We start from the raw sequence: 14,043 nt of genomic DNA, 5'->3' as shown, positions 1-14,043 counted from the left end.
CAATTAGTGGCGATTGTTGTGAGTGAGTGGCTGGGTGAGCGAGCAGGTGAGTGAGTGGGTGCGCGTGTGGGCAACTGGGTGAGTGGGTGGGTGAGTGGGTGGTGAGTGTGTGAGCGACTGGATGAGTGAGTGTGTGGGTGGGTGAGTGAGTGAGTGGGTGAGTGAGTGAGTGTGTGAGGTGAGTGTGTGGGCGACTGGGTGAGTGGGTGGGTGAGTGGGTGGTGAGTGTGTGAGCGACTGGGTGAGTGAGTGTGTAGGTGAGTGGGTGAGTGAGTGAGTGTGTGAGGTGAGTGTGTGAGCGACTGGGTGAGCGACTAGGTGAGTGTGTAGGTGGATGAGTAGCTGGGTGACTGTGTGAGTGAGTGAGCAACTGGGTGAGCAACTGGGTGAGTGAGTGTGTGAGGTGAGTGTGTGGGCGACTGGGTGAGTGGGTGGGTGAGTGGGTGGTGAGTGTGTGAGCGACTGGGTGAGTGAGTGTGTGGGTGAGTGGGTGGGTGAGTGGGTGGTGAGTGTGTGAGCGACTGGGTGAGTGAGTGTGTGGGTGAGTGAGTGAGTGAGTGTGTGAGGTGAGTGTGTGAGCGACTAGGTGAGCGACTAGGTGAGTGTGTGGGTGGATGAGTGGGTGGGTGACTGTGTGAGTGAGTGAGCAACTGGGTGAGCAACTGGGTGAGTGAGTGGGTGGATGTGTGAGTGTGTGAGCGAATGGGTGAATGTGTGAGTGAGGGAGCGACTGGGTGAGTGTGTGGGTGGGTGAGTGTGTAGATGAGTATGTGAGCGACTGGACGAGTGAGTGTATGAGTGGTTGGGTGAGTGTGTGGGTGAGTGGCTGAGTGAGTGGGCGAGTAAATGGGTGGGTGAATGTGTGAGCGACTCGGTGAGTGAGTGGATGAGTGAGGAGGGGTACTGCGGAGGGTGGGGGGGTGTACAGGGGGTGAGGGGTAATGATTATTATACAGGGCGGTACAAAAGTCAGGACAGTTTCTTGGGTTTCTTTTTAAGTTCATTGTGATTTTTCGAGTTTATATAGTTTAACACGTAGGCTTTCGCGACCAATATTATTCATAATAAAAGTTTTTGGGTTAGATCGCGTTATTTATAAATGTGTCGTAACCCTCTACCACCCGACACGGCCAATCAGCAAAAAAAGTGTCACGTTGACAAAAGACAAATAGTTCACTACTTTAGCCCACCGGTGTGTTGAAGAGTGAATCCACAACATTTACAGTTTGAGTAGTACTGTGACGTTTCACTGGTAAATACATCCGGCATCATCGGGCAATTCGCCAGAATGGTAAAGCCCTCTACACTTGCTCCCGGTCTTAAATAGAGCAGCAGCAGGGTGACGTCATCATTTAACTCATATCAGGTGCAGTGATTAGAGGCGGATGGGTATTGTAATTATGTAATCGATTAGTAATGAGTCAATGGTTATGATTAGTAATGAGTTGTAGATTAGTAATTAGTTGTAATGTGTGTTAGTGATTACATGCTATGTTAGTAATCCGTTTATTAGTATGTGTTTCCCCTATAAGGAATTGTAATGTGTATTATTTAATAATACGCTTCCAGGACGCACTAAGCCTGTAGCTGTCAGAGCGATTAAAGTTATTTTTATTCCTCTCAATTTCAATGGATTCTCTAATTAGTCTTTGCCAGTAATAATTAGTTTTACACAACACTTCAACGTTATCAAAATCAATTGAGTGTCCTTGTTGACAAGCATGTTCTGCCACTGCTGACAGTTGTGTTTGAGATAATTTAATATTTCTCTGATGTTATTTTAGTCTTACGCTGATGTTACGTCCCATCTGTCCAATATAGCATCTGCCACATAAACAATTAATCCGATATACACCTTCTGTTGATAATTTAGGTAATGCGTCTTTAGTGCAAGATACTAGTTTTTGAATTTTGTGTACTGTACCAAATCTTACTGTAATGTTTTGCTTTTGCAAAACATGGGTTAATTTGTCAGTTACTGACAATCTGATCGCTTTCAGCAGTATTGCTTTGCAATCGTGATTTGACATTCAGTGCTCTGTTGATTTGAGCATTATTGTAGCCATTCTGTCTTAGTGCGTCTTTAACGTGTTTGATCTCTCTCACTAGACTTTCACCATCTGACACTGTTTTAGTCCGATGTATGAGCGTCTTGATAAGAGAGGATTTCTGAGCTGGATGATGATGCGAATCTGCATTCAGATAGGCATCAGTGTGCGTTTGCTTTCTGTAAACGCTGTGTGTTATTTTACCGTTTAGGCCTTTTCCAAGCAAAATATCTAGGAATGGGAATGTGTTATTCACCTCCATTTCCATGGTGAACTGGATGGCCGGGTTTTGTGCATTGAGATGATTTAGAAAATCATTAAGTGTATCTTTACCATGTGGCCAGACAACCAAAGTGTCATCCACATATCTAAACCAAAAATATGGTTTTAATGTGAATTATTTGTCTTTTGTCAACGTGACACTTTTTTTTGCTGATTGGCCGTGTCGGGTCGTGGAGGGGTTACGACACATTTATAAATAACGCGATCTAACCCAAAAACCTTTATTATGAGTTTATATAGGTAGCTCTGCTTAAACGCGTCTCTCTCTCTCTCTCCATCCATCTCTCTCTCCACTCTCTCCCTCTCTCCCTCTCTCTTCCTATCCCCTGTAGGTGTGGGCCGAGCGAGTTCCTGCCAGGGATTTGGCTCTTCAGGAGTTGATTCCCCCTGTGGCTTTGCCGGCACGAGGCGACCGCGCGGAGCGTCAAGGGCTCCACCGGGCCCCAAGCCGCCGCCCCAGCATCACCGTAGCAGCCAAACCACAGGTGCTCGGCATGGCCTGTATGAAGGTCCTGCTGGACCGCATGTTGCGCACGGGGTACAACATCGTCCAGGAGAGCAGACAGAGGAAGTTCGGACCGCCGCCTGATTGGCAGGGGCCCCCTCCCGCCCGTGGCTGCGAGGTGTTTCTGGGGAGGATCCCGCGCGACCTCTACGAGGATGAGCTGGTGCCCGTGCTGGAGACGGTGGGGAAGCTCTACCAGCTTCGCCTCATGATGGAGCATGGCGGGGAGACCCGCGGCTATGCGTTCGCTACCTACGCGACGCTCGCCCAAGCCACGGATGCCGTCAAGAAACTCAACAAATTAGAGATCCGTCCCGGACGCCGCATTGGAGTCTGCATCAGCGTGGACAATCGCCGCCTCTTCATTGGGGGGCTGCCAAAAGACAAGAAGCGAGCGGAGGTGATGATGGCGATGAGCGGTGCCACGGAGGGCGTGGTGGACGTCAAGATGAGCGTCTGTCGCTGGGACAAAACCCTCAACCGAGGCTACGCGTTCATCGAGTACGGGAGCCATCACGCGGCCGCCATGGCCCGGAAGAAGCTCCTTCGAATCAACTTCCAGCTATGGGGCCGGACCATCAAGGTGGACTGGGCCATCCCGGAGTGGCACACAGTGGCTGCGGCTGCGGCCGCGGAAACGGAAGACGAGGAGGAGATGGAGGCAGCGGTGCCAGACCTGCCGGAGCCGGAGTGCACGGCCACCGGCAAAGCCGCACACAGCCTGTTTGAGGGCTGGGGGGCACGCACGTGCCTGTGGTGGGTACCTCGCCACCTGCGGCCCATGCCCGTGGCTCTCGAGGCGCTGCCGGAGGTGGCCATGCTGTCGTGGGCGGGGCGGCTGCGGATGCTGTGCCGGACCACCGGCATCAGCTACCCGATCTTCGAGCTGCACGCTCACTCGGGGCCCGGGATGCCCGCGGGCCTCCTCTATAAGGTGTCGATTCCCGGGATGGGAGAAGGCGCCAGCATCTTCCCCGCATTTCTGAGCTCCAGCGAGGAGGGAGCACGGGAGGTGGCGTGTCAGCACGCCTACAACATCCTCACCAAGGCGAATCCTCTGAGAATGTGCCCAGCCCCTGCCGCGACACCGCCTCCCAGCTGCCTCTTCCAGGGCCTCTCGATGTAACCCGGCTCCTTCTCCGTGACCCGGCAGGTGGTCGCCACGTGCTGTACCTGCACCAAAAGCGACATGTACCCGTAGCGCATGTGTCTATTGCAGCGGCGTTCGTCACACCACTGACGATGTTCTACCCACGAGCCCTCACTTAGCGTTCACTCTGAACCTCACGTCCATTGCGGCGTTTGCCGTCAAACTGCAAATTGCCCGGCCACTCGCTCTCCACGTTCACGTTCCCGCACGCTCTCCACTCAGCCATCCGCCCCCTTTCCTTTTTCCCTCGGTGGGGGGGGGGGGACCACCCCTGACTTCACGTTGCGCCTCTCTCATTTGACTCGTCGCTCCTTCTCACCGGACCACGCGCCGCTACCTCGCTCGCTACGCACGTCTCACCAAATGACTTTCCACGTTAACGTCTCGTGACTATGCCGGCCCTTCTTGGCCACGATTCCGGCTGGCGGCGTGACGACGACGGAGAGAGAAGCCGGCGAACGGCGACACGCCAGGACCCGGGACCCCACGCACGAGCCCCGAGCTCCGGGTCCGCTCCCCCTTATATCCCCCCAGGCGTGGCTAGGCCCCGCCTCCGGCCACGCCCTCTCGTGGAACCTTGGAGCAGGTTACACGAGAGGGCGTGGACGGAGGCGTGGCTAGGCCCCGCCTACGGCCACGCCCTCTCGTGGAACCTTTCGAGCAGGTGACCGGAGTAACTCGGCTAGCCCCACCTGTTGCCTTTGCCCCAGATGCGCCTCCTTCCCTGATTGGTTGTTACCTCTGTGGCCGTACCCGTGAAGCCCTTGCCAGGCCAGCGGGTGTTACCCTGTCATGTCAGCAGGTGTCACCCTGTCATGTCAGCAGGTGTCACCCTGTCATGTCAGCAGGTGTCACCCTGTCATGTCAGCAGGTGTCACCCTGTCATGTCAGCAGGTGTCACCCTGTCAGCAGGTGTCACCCTGTGATGTTAGCAGGTGTCACCCTGTGATGTCAGCAGGTGTCACCCTGTCATGTCAGCAGGTGTCACCCTGTCATGTCAGCAGGTGTCACCCTGTCATGTCAGCAGGTGTTACCCTGTCATGTCAGCAGGTGTCACCCTGTCAGCAGGTGTCACCCTGTGATGTTAGCAGGTGTCACCCTGTGATGTCAGCAGGTGTCACCCTGTCATGTCAGCAGGTGTCACCCTGTCATGTCAGCAGGTGTTACCCTGTGATGTCAGCAGGTGTTACCCTGTCATGTCAGCAGGTGTCACCCTGTCATGTCAGCAGGTGTCACCCTGTGATGTCAGCAGGTGTCACCCTGTCATGTCAGCAGGTGTCACCCTGTGATGTCAGCAGGTGTCACCCTGTGATGTCAGCAGGTGTCACCCTGTGATGTCAGCAGGTGTCACCCTGTCATTGCACTTTAATGAAAACCGACAACAGAATCCTTGAAGAAAAAAAACTAATTCAGGTGTTTGACATGTCGACGCCATTTCGTTTTGAAAATGTAGCGGAGAAAAATATATATTGTTCACATGGCATTCTGTTTTGTCAATAATCTCTGTAACGTGCGCCTGCTCTACAAGGCATGCATTAACCCCTTTCTGTCTCAATTTAATTCCCAGCATGCAATTCTCCAAGCCTCAGATTTTATAACATATTTCGCACAACTTTAATCCTGGTAAATATATTATTTTCTTTAAAAACACGAGCATTATATTTAGTCTATTGCATGGCTAAAGTATTCTAAGTAAAAATATAAATTGTATTAAACCAAAGTTAGATCATCGCTATGATAAATATATTTCTACCCTACAATATACAAATCTACATTGTGCTAATGTTTCAATTCTACTTTTATTAACTTACAAATATATATAGTCTAGGACACATTTTCAAAGGAATATTTTCATGTACCCAGACAATATTTGCACGTGCCCACATAAAAAAACTTGCAGACTGCATACGTAGCTACGACAACAGAATCCTTGAAAAAACGAATTCAGGTGTTTGACATGTCAACGCCATTTCGTTTTGAAAATGTAGTGGAGAAAAATATATATTGTTCACATCGCATTCTGATGTCAAAACATTTGATTCTTTATAAAATTGAAAAACCCCTGAACAACTTTGCTGCACATGGAGATGTCCGTGCACCACCTCGTTTCCACAGCCTCTATCCCGGTGCCATTTGTATTTCATGCACATACCGCTGTTAAGAGTTTTATGTTTTATTGATTTTCAATTTTGGTGTTTTTTTGCTGTAATGTTTTTTTGTTACTTTTGTAGTGGAAATAAAGTCCTGAAAAGTCTCTTCCTCTCTCTCTCTCCACTCTCTCGGCCGAGTCTCTGCCACTTTTGGTTCTGAGTGTCGCATGCTTGGGATCCTTCTTTCCCTCCTCTGTGGATTTAACTTGATTTGCTGATTTACACGTCAACATATTTCAGACTTTTTCCTAATCATTACCAACGTTTCCATGGCCATGCACTTTAGAGTAACTTATTACCTTTTACCACAGCATCATAATATAATTTTCCTGGATCATCGCCTTCATAGCTTTGATCAATCACCAATGGTTTACTGGTTCGTTTTTGTATTTACTTATGCCACCGTCTTTCCCCGTGGGACCATGTGGCGTGAAGTTGTGTCGCATATAAACAGAATCGGTGCACATCACGATTTTCCGTACTCGACTGTCAGTTGCCATCCCCGGGGCGATGTGCACATTTGTCGACTCGACGAATCGATTTGATTTCGGGGCCCCGTTGGGTCGCCCCTTTTGTGCTTTTGCGTGAGCCGGATTTCAACGCAATTCCCGATCCGCTGTGGTGCCACGGTCTCGGAGCAACTCTGCCATCGCCTCGACTCCCCCGTGCCCCCCCACACTGAGCACGCACCTGCAGCGCGCGCACGTAGCGTCCTGGCGGGGGATTGCCCGGCACGACGGGTTTTCATCCGAAGGGTCTCTGGGATGAAAGTCCCGCGGTTTCCCGGCGCCAGGAGAATGGCCGACCCTCGCAGAGCAAGTCACATTGCGGCGCCCCTGAGTTGGCTTCAAATTGTTTGGGCGCGCGAAGTTTCGCCGGGTCGGCGGCGACGAGTCGCACGCGATGCTCCCCGCCTTCTCGAGTCGCTCGCGGCATCCGTGCGACGCCGGCGAGCGCCGCTACGAGGCGGCGATAGGCAAAGTTCCCTTTCGTCTTCGTCCCTCTGACTCTCACGGCGTCCGCGCGACGCCGTGAGCATGGCCGCGAGGTGCGTGATGGGGCGTGCGAGCATTTGCGGACTTGGGTAGCGGTAGGCCTAGGGTCGGCTCGTAGAATATTCCCTCCGGGCGGTGCGGGGTTTGCGCCACGAATAAAAGTCAGCAGAGAGCATCGGTGTGGTGCGCGTGTGATTCCCGCGCGGAGCGGCTCCGTGGGCGGATGCGCGGCGAGAGCGAGGGCGGAGCCGCGGCCGGAGCTCGCGCGTTGAGATCATCGCCCGTCGGCGTGGACGCGAGTGGGCCGCCGCATGCTGCGTCAGCGTCAGCCGTAGTGGGCGCGCGGCGTGCACGGACGCGCGTTGAGATAATCGCCCGCAGGTTCGAGACCGTTCGGGCCCCGTGTTAACGACGGCTGCGGTGCGCGCGGATGCTCGTGGAGGTAATCGCTCGCCGGTGTAGGCGCTAGCGTGCCGCTGTCCGCTGCGTTAGCGATAGCCGCGGTGTGCGCGGGGGTGCGTGGGTTTGCTCCGTGCGGCCGTGAGCCAGCAGCACGAGTCTGTCCCTCGGAGAGGGCGCTAGCGCGGGGGGCCCCGATCGCTCGGTCGGCGGGGGCCCGGCGGGAGCCGACCGACGCGGTGGAGGAGGCGGCGGCAGGGGCGGACGTCGCGCCCCACCTGCCTAGCGAGGGCGGTGGGGTGGACGTCGGCCCCCACACCGCCATGGCCCTGTACACGTTAAAGTATTGAGCACAAACTCAAGGAGCAGGGAAAATGGTAATGTTGCTTGGATTCAATTTTAATATCATTGCAACTGTATAGTTTTGATATGTTTTATTGAAAAACATTCACGTGCATTGGCATGTCCCTCTGTCTCAAACATTAATAATGTATCATCTGCAAATGTCCTTAAGCAATGTAAATGTTTGTTCAACATTGGTATGCAGCTTGAAGAATGACGGAGTCTTATAACTGAAGACACTTCGGATTTTCAATCAAAATTTACAAATAATCCACTCTACCACAGATATTTTGTACAAACCCAGTGAGATGGGAGTGCTGCTTTGATGCATTATGCTTGGATCCGATCTCATGGGTTCAATTCAGGCTAACCCCTAAGGGTACAATTTTATTTTTACAGTTTCAATCGGACCAAGTACCTGGGGAGGTTTATTCCAAGTCAACATGGCTTAAAATCTGCCATGCTGAAATAAAATAGCTGGACGTTATTGCTTCTGACGTGAGTGCAGGACTCGCTATCCATGCCAAGGTGCGGAGGCTGATTTGGGCGACCAAAGGAATTCCGAATGCATGTTACAATCACGTTAATTTCAGATGACTGGATTCATTGGTAGAGTGCTCCACCTTGGGCAGAGATTTCTGGCTGGAAAGTGATGTCGCTAAAACGTTTGTCTCGCAGTTTTAAAGGTTGCAATTTCAAAATACAGTTTGGGCATCAGAGCTCAATAAATTCAGTACTACTCTGTGTGAGGTTAAAAGGAGTCATCCAATGGAGAGACTGGGCTACGCCATATAAATGTGGAATTTATATCAGTTGACAGGTCAAACGTACTCTTTGTCCTTTTTGGTCACTTTATTATTATAGGCTAGTGGTGTTTGTGTGTTTTAATCACAGAGATAGTGGGGGGGGGGGGGGGGGGCGGCATTGCACCTCGCTACACCCATCCACTGCTGACGGTAGAGGTTGTGTCTGTGTGTGTACACACAGACACAGTGTAAACACACACAGTGTACACACACACATTGTACACACACACAGTGTAAACACACACACAGATTGTACACACACAGTGTACACACACAGTGTACACATACACACAATGTACACACATACACACAGTGTACACACACACAGTGTACACACACACAGTGTACACACACAGTGTACACAGACACAGTGTACACACACACAGTGTACACACACACAGATTGTACACACACAGAGTGTACACACACAGTGTACACACACACAGTGTACACACACACACACACTGTACACAGACAGTGTACACACACACAGTGTAAAGAGTGTACACACACAGTGTACACACACACAGTGTAAACACACACAGTATAAACACACACAGAGTGTACACACACACACAGTGTAAACACAGAGTGTACACACACAGTGTAAACACACAGAGTAAACACACAGTGTAAACACACAGTGTACACACACAGAGTGTACACACACAGTGTACACACACGCATTGTGTACACACACACAGTGTACACCCACAGTGTACACACACAGTGTGCACACTGTGCTCACACAGTGTACACACACACAGTATATACACACAGTATACACACACAGTGTACACACACACACACAGTGTACACACACACATTGTACACACACATAGTGTACACACACACAGTGTACACACAATAATGTCCACGTTGTTGTTGTAGCTGCGCCCACGCACCCAAGGGAGGGAGAAATGAAAATGAATCTAAATCAACTTAAACTCCAATCCCGCTCTGTGACGTCACCACTCAGCATTACTTCATCGGCGTGAAACGCCAGGGGGAGGTGTACCTTGCTCGGGACGTCATGTCACCAAGGTAATACACCGCGCTCTTGAGCGTGACGTCACCTCCGCTTGTGTCACTGCCGATTGCGTTCCAGTGCCAATCCTTATTTGGGCAAAGCTACGCCCAGTGACGGCAACTCATTAACATAATTTATTCGTTAAAGCCGACGAGTTCATTGCCCACGACACATGGGACGAGTACCATTAACATAATTTATTTATTCTCTATTTAGTTACGGAGCCGCTCATTGTTGGAGGAGCATGTATCGTTCCCCGGATGTGACGTCATGTCACCTGCTGCCGCGTGACGTCACGATGTAACTGCACTGAAATCCGAGGTGAGAACTTCTCATTGCGATTGTGGTTGTTGTGATGGTGGTCGTTGTGGTGGTGGTTGTGGTGGTTGTTCTTGTTGTTTACCAAGGTAGAGCCTCGCTCTCTCTCGTAGGGATGTCAGTTGAGTAGCAGCGAGCATGGGAATCGATGTCCAGGTTGGAACTTTACAACGCGGGGCCTATCACGCGGGGCCTTGCCTCCTGCCCTCGCCTGATTGCGTTCACTTTAATTATCTCGCTTAAGTTTAATTTGTCTTCACCCGGCTCGCCACTTTGTAACTTTGTTTTATTGTAAATATTCACGCAGTTTTTATTTTTTTCACCAGGCCAAGCCCGCTTGAGCTGCTATACCGCTCTTGTTATCAGAAGCGACCTGCCCACAACAACACAAGGTGAGGCTTTGTCAACGTGTGTGAATGTTTTGACTTAAAACTTTGGTGACTGCAGGAATTAATATTCTTGGTTCTTTCGGTAAAGTCACGTAGATAGAAAATAAAATAAAAATAACAGATAATAATTTTTCTTTTTTACAATGAAGCAAAAAACTCCACAACGTTTCTATGGCAACATTAATGTTGAAGATGCGAGGGCTTACAGGAATATTTATGACATTTGCCCTCTCATTGCGTGCCATGACGGTGCTGTTTGCACAGTCACACATAGTCACTGTAAGATGTTTTTCTTGGTCGTGTTTTTGTTTTGTCGCTTGTTGTGGTTGCACCCGATTCAAGAGCCGAATGGCTCACGGGACTATAACCAAAATAAATCAAACTGAAAATCAAAAAACTGAAACCGCGTGATGAATTTGGGAAAGTTTTTCACTGCATCTCCAAATATATATAAAAAAGGCAAAGTTGTGATTGTGTGTCTGTTCAAAATGTTTAGCGTACTTCCCAACATGCAACAAACTGGAAATTTGCCATGTGGGTACTTTCCAGACTGTACACCGTGCAAACATTATACAAATACACTTTTGTGTTTTTTTAGGGGGGGAGGGGAGCTCAATAATGTATAGATTTTTTGGACGGCAAGTGAGCTGTGACGTCAAATCTGTCACGTGACCCTCGCATGTGGAAGAGTAACGCATTGTAGTGTAGCGGTTAGCGTTGTCTGTGTGTCTGTGTGTGTGTGTCTGTGTGTATGTGTCTGTGTGTGTGTCTGTGTGTGTGTTTGTGTCTGTGTGTGTGTATCTGTGTGTGTGTGTCTGTGGCCTCAGGGTGCACATAGCCTGGCACAAGCGTCGTGGTGACGTAACCGCCACTTAGTGGCGAATGGCGGTTGTTGTTGTGTGTGTCTGTGTGTGTGTGTCTGTGTGTGTCTGTGTGTGTGTGTCTGTGTGTATCTGTGTGTGTAAGCGTAACGCATTGTAGTGTAGCGGTTAGCGCTACGCTGCGCAACGAACCCGGCGACCCGAGTTCGATTCCCGCTCACGGCCACCACCGGTGATGATTATTTGAACCGCTTCTGGGCCTCCCCTAGGTCGACTCAGCCTCAAACGAGTAACTGTTGTGGTGTGAACATCGCCACTGGGGAGACAAAGGCGGCCGGACGTGGTAGATCCAAGTCCCGGGCGAAGCCGGGTTGTACAGCTAGTCATGAATACATGAATGAATATAGACGTGTAAGTCACGTGTGACTATATATTAATTCCTCCATGGCTCGATACTGACGTGTCGATGGTGTGGATATTCTTATTTTCTGTCTGCAGCTGACGCTGGTCTGATGGAGCAAAGGCAGTCAGCACAGCAGCTGGGTACGACAAGTCAACAATGCGACCAGCGTGCATACGGCACGGATCGGACTGGAAATTTGACACAGCACCAGAGAACTCGCACAGGAGAGAAACCCTTCAAGTGCACTGTGTGTGACAAGGCATTTTCAGATTCATCGACTGTTAAAAAACACCAGAGAACACACACAGGAGAGAAACCCTTCAAGTGCACTGTGTGTGGGAAGGCATTTTCACAGTCATCTGCTCTTAAAATTCACCAGAGAACACACACGGGAGAGAAACCCTTCAAGTACAGTGTGTGGGGGAAGGCATTTTCAGATTCATTTGCTCTTAAAACACACCAGAGAACACACACGGGAGAGAAACCCTTCAAGTGCAGTGTGTGTGGGAAGGCATTTTCAGATTCATCTCATCTTCAAAGACACCAGAGAACACACACGGGAGAGAAACCCTTCAAGTGCAGTGTGTGTGGGAGGACATTTTCAGATTCATCTACTCTTAAAAAACACCAGAGAACACACACAGGAGAGAAACCCTTCAAGTGCAGTGTGTGTGTGAAGGCATTTTCACGGTCATCTGCTCTTAAAAAACACCAGAGAACACACACGGGAGAGAAACCCTTCTTGTGCAGTGTGTGTGGGAAGACATTTTCTGATTCATCTGCTCTTAAAAAACACCAGAGAACACACACGGGAGAGAAACCCTTCAGGTGCAGTGTGTGTGGGAAGACATTTTTAGATTCATCTACTCTTAAAAAACACCAGAGAACACACACGGGAGAGAAACCCTTCAAGTGCAGTGTTTGTGGGAAGACATTTTCACAGTCATCTGCTCTTAAAAAACACCAGAGAACACACACGGGAGAGAAACCCTTCAAGTGCACTGTGTGTGTGAAGGCATTTGCACATTCATCAAATCTTCAAGTACACCAGAGAACACAGACAGGAGAGAAACCCTTGAGGTACACTCTGTGTGGGATGATGTTTGCACAGTCATCACATCTTAAAGTACACCAGAGAACACACACGGGAGAGAAACCCTTCAGGTGCACTCTGCGGGAAGGCGTTTGCACATTCATAAAATCTTCAAGTACACCAGAGAACACAGAAGCATCAGAAGGTCTGCAAGGAGTGGAATCTGAAATCAGCTTGTGAAAGTCAAAGTGCCACAATAAGCCCATCCCTCATGAAACAAGAACCGGACGAAAATCCCAGCTTGGACACTTTTAAAGGTATCGAGGTGAAATATGAAGAGGTGATGGTGAAGAGGGAAGAAGTGATGGTAAAGATGGAAGAAGTGAAGGTGAAATGTGAAGATGAAGATTCAACTCCAAAATGGGACCTTCACATCGATGGAGGCAACGTGAAGCAGGAGGAGAATTCTGACTGTGAGGCAGAGCGAGGCAACTCCCAGCAGTTTGTGGAAGTGGAGGTGTGGGTGGACTTCCTCCGAGACAATCCAAAGTCAAGTGGAGACCCGGTAGATGTGTAAGCCAGAGACGATGTCGCTACAATAGATGCACCTTTGTCACAGGCCTTTAATGACAAGAATGTGAATTTGAACACTTTGTGGGCCCGTGGGTTGGGTAGATCTCTAACCAGGAGCAAGAGCCAATAAGCTCCCAAGCATTCACTATGTCATAATAATTGCTTTTACACGGTGCTTCCTCAACCGCCTCGGCAACTCGGAGTTTTGTGTCGTACCTCGCCTGAAACACTCAAAGAGCATCCCCAAGTAGCAGCTGCCCCTGTGTGGCACAAGGTGGGCCTGCATGTGGACAAGAGCCTGTCAGTAGGGGGCGATGATTGATGTGTCATCTCAGTTGTGTAGTTTGTAGGTAATGTTTAGAATTTGCTACATTTTCACTCAGACGCCAGCATGCAATGGCCTACTCGTTTTGAATGACACAATAGTATGTTTTACATACATGGTGAAGCAGACTGTGCAACTTTTTTAAAAAGCTTCTTGTTAATACGATGTAACGTGATGCAGTATATTTCACTGCAGTAATCCAATTTTGTTAATATGCCTGTCAATAATTTAGAATGTATACTTGTCTGGTTTTGTGCATACTTGTAACATTTGATCTATAAGGGTCAAACATTGATTAAGTGATGTTAGGACAAAGTGTGTGTGTGTGTTTGTTTGAAAGTAACCTGTACAGAGAACTCAGGTGAGACCCGTTGTTCTTGTGATACTGGTCAAAGGGTACTTTTGTGTTCCACGAAGCATCTGGAGAAACTCATCGTCTTTGAAATAGGGAGCATGCTCGGATCATTTATCAAT

The sequence above is a fragment of the Petromyzon marinus genome, unplaced genomic scaffold (genome assembly GCF_048934315.1).
Source record: "Petromyzon marinus isolate PM22_M1 ecotype Great Lakes invasive population unplaced genomic scaffold, UKy_Petmar_22M1.pri1.0 PM_G_Scaffold_89, whole genome shotgun sequence".
In the NCBI taxonomy this organism is placed as follows: domain Eukaryota; kingdom Metazoa; phylum Chordata; class Hyperoartia; order Petromyzontiformes; family Petromyzontidae; genus Petromyzon; species Petromyzon marinus.
This window is presented reverse-complemented; position numbering follows the sequence as displayed.